This window comes from Arachis ipaensis, chromosome B03 (assembly GCF_000816755.2).
Source record: "Arachis ipaensis cultivar K30076 chromosome B03, Araip1.1, whole genome shotgun sequence".
Lineage (NCBI taxonomy): Eukaryota > Viridiplantae > Streptophyta > Magnoliopsida > Fabales > Fabaceae > Arachis > Arachis ipaensis.
Genome location: NC_029787.2, coordinates 31937342 through 31943732, shown reverse-complemented (window position 1 = coordinate 31943732; position 6391 = coordinate 31937342). Strand labels below are relative to the sequence as shown.

The 6391-nt window shown below is 34.2% G+C and overlaps 1 pseudogene; it reads left to right on the top strand.

Annotated features, from left to right (window-relative positions):
* Positions 1654–3476, top strand: LOC107632902 (annotated as a pseudogene).

Below are 6391 nucleotides of genomic sequence, written 5' to 3'. Positions count from 1 at the left end.
TTAAAAACGTATGTTCAATAATATTATAGGAGCAATATTTTTTTAAAAGAGTACAAAACTTAATTTTGTTTACATTTTTTTAATATAAACAAACTTTTTAAAATATTTTTATACTTTGGGGATATTCCTATGAACTAAAGGATCAAGCATGTCAGCATGTCAATGATCAAATATCAACTTCAACATATATACAGTAAAAGAGAGTCTTCATATTAATAGTTGGTTCTGCAATTTAAACTCAACTAACTTTCATATAAATCAAATAAAAAATTCAGAAAAATTAAATTATGTCAAAAAATACAGTACATACCACATGTGATGATAATTTATGATAATTTCATATAATATGCAGGCAACTTTACTGGCGAACGAAGCATATTTTTGTTGACCAGAGGAACTTTTTTTTATGAAATACATATACATATAAAAAATAGAAAATTAAAATCAAGGACAATGAATAATTCATGTCAATATTCAATTAAATAATTCATGTCAATATTCAATTCAGTATTCACCTCCAAAATTTGGTTTTTGCAAATCACAAAGCAAAAACATCATTTAATATATTAACAAGCTAAATGTATACATAACAAAAACCAAAATAACGAAAATTCCATTGCTTCTAAACAAAATGCAAACACAAACAAAAAACACAATGATCATACACTTATGAAAGCCCTTTTGTGATCTGGTTAATCCCTTTGCAAAATTAGAGACATAATATCTACAAACGCTAATCAGTTGAATGTTTTAGACACGAGACCAAAGTTAAAAACTGCAAATATCAGCATTGATCAGAATTATACCGAATCCAATTTTGAGACCCATTACATGTGTTTGTCTATTCATACAAGTATGGGCAGCTAATCAAATGAGTATTAATTATGATTAAACCATGAAATAGTTAACCCACACATTATCAACTTCATACACCCAAATCATGCATGGAAAGAATTAAATTGTTCAAATTATTTAAATGTCAATGTTCGATGTTCAAATAGAACTAAATTTATACTAAAAAGGTTTTATTTATTATAAATAAAGGTTAGTAGGTTATAGCTAGTTAGAGAGAATAAATCATTTTTCTCTTGAAGTTGAAAATAACATTTATTCAACCTATTAATAGATAGAAAATTATTAGCGATAGCAATAGCAATGAAATTATCATCAAATAATTAAGATATGTTGTTATGTTCAAAAGAAATTCAATTTTCACTTTTTACGGGTTGTTTCACAATGTGTCTTCATTTGTAGTATATATATTATGCTAAGTATACACACACACACAAATAATATCAAGTGATCAACTAATACATGTTCTGTTGGGCATATATATTTTTAGTTCATGAGATGTAATTAATTTAACTTGCATTTAGGGCCACTAGGTTTATTATATATATATATATAATAAACACCATAACTTACAATCAATTTTAGTTACATTCAGGACAATGAATGTTGTTATATTTCACTAATTATTCTATTAAGGATTACTTAATTTGTCTTCCAGTTTCAATAGAATTTTTTAAAAGAAATTTTACATCACTCGGTTAATATAATTATCAAGTAATGCTTGAAAAATAATAAAATTAATACTTGATAGATATTACACGAAATCTATTAGAAAGGGATATTGTCTCTTAAAAAACACAGATGGATACCTCTTGTTACAATAAATGTGGTGAAACCTACAAGTAAAATCATGTATAAGTGCTATTAGTCTACATTTATACTTGTATTGGTATCAAATAGACAACTTAAAAATATCAAATAAAAAGTTCAACAAAAACTTTATTAGAAAAGACAATTGTATGGTGAGGGAGATTTTAGAAATATGTAAGGTGATAACTGCCTAATGTAGCAAGAGGTACCGTACAACTAAATAATAATACCGATTTAAATTTTTAGAGTAAAGGACATTTTCGTCCCTGACCTTTTTTTTCGCGGACATTTTCGTCCTCAAGCAATGGAAAATACATTAAAGCCCCTGACCCTTGAAAAATGTGGACATCCATGTCCTTCCGTTGAATTTAGCCGTTTGCACTGAACGGAAAAGGCTGAGCTAGCATACGTGGCGCTGAGGTGGCACGTAACGGAGGCCAGGTGGCATGGAGGATTTCGTAGCAGGACATATAAGTCCCTGGAGACGAAAACGACACCGTTTCGTCTCCTCCTCTCCAAACGCAGTTGAATCCCCATATACAATACCCAGAAGACCCATACACAATCTCAGCCCTCTTCTTCTTCTTCTTCTTCCATGGTAGTTTCATCGTGCACTTTCTTCCTCTCTCGTCTCACAGACCTCTCACTCCACAACCCTCTCCACCTTCCAAAACGAGCGTGAATGACGAAGGTTTGATCCTGATTTCGCTCCAGTGCGTTAACCTAACGTGGCTCAAACTCCGTGGATACCGTGAGATAACGGAGGCAGGAATGGCCGCTGTTGGCGAAAACTACAAGGCGTTGAAGAAGCTATCTTGCGCTTCGTGCGTGTTCGACATTAAGGGAATCAACGCTGTCATTAGCCGTTGCCAGGGTTTGGAAGAGCTCTTCGTTAAGCGGCTGCGTGGGCCCACGATGGCGAGGAGGTGGTTGGTTCCGGAACGATGTCGGTGACTTCTGTTTACTTGAAGGAGATCGTGAATGGCCAGAGCTTCGCACCCCTTATGATTGGGTCGAAAAGGCTTCGATCTTTGAAGGTAATTGGATGTTTGGGGGATTGGGATGACACCCTTGAGAAGATTGGGAACCTCCACACTGTGTTGGTTGATGTTCACCTTGAGAAGATTTAAGTTAGCGATGTAGGTCTTGTGGGTTTGTCTAAGTGTTTGGGTTTGGACACTTTGCACATTGTGAAAACCGCTGAATGCTCAAATGTGGGTCTCAATCTAGTTGCTAAGAACTGCAGGATGTTGAGGAAGCTTTACGTTGATGGGTGGAGAACCAATAGGATTGGTGATGATGGTTTGATTTTTGTTGCCAAACACTGCATTAACTTGCAGGAACTTGCTTCGATTGGTATCTATCCAACATCTTCAAGCCTTGAGGCAATTGCTTCCAAATGCAAGGCTTTGGAGAGGTTGGCACTTTGTGGGCTTAATACCGTTGGTGACGCTGAGATTGAGTGTGTTGCCAACAAGTGTGTTGCGCTCAAGAAGCTTTGCATTAAGGGGTGTCCTATATCCAATGTGGGAATTGAAGCTCTTGCTTCTGGTTGCCCCAATTTGATTAAGTTTAAGGTGAGGAGATGCAGGAAGGTTACTAGTATGGTTGTGGAGTGGGTGCATGAACATAGGGAGTCCTTGGCATTTAGTTTTGATAATAGTGATTATGAAGCATTGAATGCGAGTCAAATTGATCATGATCATGCAGCGAATGATGTGATACATTTCACAGAGAAAATGAGGAGGTGGCTGCTGCAGCAGAAGCATCAAATGATTATAATGGATTGGCAATGTTGAGAGCAACATTTGGGTTTTTGGCTAATAGAAGTGTAGTGCAATCAGCATGGAGAAGGTGGTATAACAATAATAGTGTCCCCGCTCAATAGTAGCATTTTCATGACCTTAGTAAGAAAGCAAAAATTCTATGGTTCAATTTGCCTTTTGGGAGTTTCAGTTTCCTGAGTAGCTAGTAGCTTTGTTGCTGCTGCTATTAGCTAGCTGCATTTGCTAATAACCTCTATTGGTTCTGCTCGGCTGTTCTTATTATTTGTGTTGATGGTGATACTAGCTTTGTATTACAATTAGTCTATTTTTTTGTTTCATTTGGAAGGTGGAGAGGGTTGTGGAGTGAGAGGTCTGTGAGACGAGAGAGGAAGAAAGGGCATGATGAAACTGCCATGGAAGAAGAAGAAGAAGAAGAAGAAGAAGAAGAAGAGGGTTGGGATTGTGTATGGGTCTTCTGGGTATTGTATATGGGGATTCAACTGCGTTTGGAGAGGAGGAGACGAAACGACGTCGTTTTCGTCTCCAGGGACTTATATGTCCTGCTACGAAATCCTCCGTGCCACCTCAGCGCCACGTATGCCAGCTCAGCCTTTTCCGTTCAGTGCAAACGACTAAATTCAACGGAAGGACATGGATGTCCACGTTTTTCAAGGGTCAGGGGCTTTAATGTATTTTCCATTGCTTGAGGACGAAAATGTCCGCGAAAAAAAAGGTCAAGGACGAAAATGTCCTTTACTCAAATTTTTAATTTAAAAGTATATATCTACATTGGTTATTAATTTTACTATATCCATACAATAAAATTAATAACCAACATAGATATATACTTTTGAATTATATGATATAGGTTATAAGAACAACAAAATATATATATATATATACTATTATTGCTACTAATAAACAACTGTATCAGGGTTGATCTATAGGTAGAAGGATGATTTTCGAAGTAGTTGGTATATGTTGTATGATAAAAGAAATCAGAAGCAATATTTAAGATTTTAACATAACAAAATAGAATGATGACATAGATATAAAAGAAGGGTGATCTTTAAAATCTTTGTAGTTAATATATATAGTAGATTTAAACTGAAAAGTGAAGAAACAACATTTGTAGCAGAAACTAACCAATGGGGTAAAGTGAAATTGCATGAGACATAGTAAGATCGAGCCTTTCGAGGCTGAAAAAAGGATACGTTTAGAAAAAATTGAATAGAAAAATGGATAATTAATTGTAATTATGTAACTGTTAGAATCAAGAATTGGTTACGATAGAGTATTGGAGACTAAAGAAAAAATGACTAGATGAAACTCCATATGTAATGATTAACAAATTTCTCGTAAATCAATGCATAAGTAACTGAAGTTATAAGAAAGAGTGATTATAAAATTTTAAAAAAACATAGACAAAAAATATATGGCTAATAGGATGAAGAATTACAATGTTAGATTAGAGACTACGAATGAACTATTACTTGAATGATACACTTTAAGCAACTCTACTCTCATGCAATGTGGTGAAAAATATATAGGAATTACACTCGCCTATGAACTCTCTTTTAATGTTATAGTATAAGAAAATTATCACGTATTCCGCTCTGAAGCAGCAAAATATGGTATTCCGTGTACGAACACGTAGCCTGATACTAATTTGTTCACTAGTGACTGAGAAAATGACTAAATTTGCGTTGGTTGTGAATGTAATATGTCGCAACTTATCCGCTTAGAAACAAATTTGTTGGGTCGTGGCTTAGAAAAGAGTTTAGTTAAAAGTGCGCTTGTAGTCGTGTAGCGTACTCCGTTCTGTTCAAAAGTAATAAAATAGTGCTTCTCGTCCTGTAAATCTGTGGTGGCAGAGTTATGCCTGTAGTGGTGAACATCGACGGCGGTTGGAGTGTAAATTCTTGGGCTAGAGCAGTATATTAGGGGGTTATTAGGAGAAATAATTTTACGCCGTTTTACTTCACTGTCGCTTAGCTTCTTCAAAAATAACAATCTCTAATTCTCTTCCTAACATCTAATCTGCAAAATTATAACACGATATTTTAAAAGCCCCAATAAAATGGAATGAACGTAGCCTCAAAAAATATTGTCATTAGGAAAGCATCACTCGATATCTCGGTCCCTCCCAATGAAGCCAACGCGCTGCTACTGAAGCATAGAATTAAATTATCCTAATTCTTCCATTAACTGGCATGTCTAATTATGGGTGTCTAGCTAATTATCTATCACACGCATACCCAGTATCAACTCTTTCGCACACCTAACCTCAATGAAACTTCCTATTTTGAACTTCCTCTACAGCATATCATTTCATAAAACTAAATAACATTCTTCTAGCAACCCATATCTCTACCACCACTACATGTATATCGAAATCCTTTATCTCTGGATACACTGTAGCCTCAGGTATAGCTTCACATACATTGAAGCATTTTAATTTTTAAGTTCAAATATTATTGTTACACTTCGAAAAAAATATTTCACTTTGTTTTCTTTTTGCCGTTCTTTTTTCGGTTTCTATCTACTCATATTTTCATATTCAATAATAAAATAATCATCAACTTTCACTATAAACATTAAACAAATCAATGTGTTCGTCTTTAAATTCTTATAATATTTAATAGCGTGGTGAGGACCTCCAAGCCTTTCTTTTTCTTTATAACCAATATTATGGTATTGTGTATTTCGAAATTGAAATAAACTATGTTAATGTAAATTCTATTATATATATTACAATGTTCATCCTTTATTTAATTTCCTCAAACTTTGTTATTTTGTGGATTCTTATTTTTTAAGTTTTATGCTCCCATAAGCTAATAAAGTAATATAACACACAACATTTTTTATTCTAAAAAGGCTTATTTTACATATTTTTAACTAATATTATTAACTTAATTCACATGACGGATTTACCTTAAAAATTGTGGGGTTAAGTGTTAAGT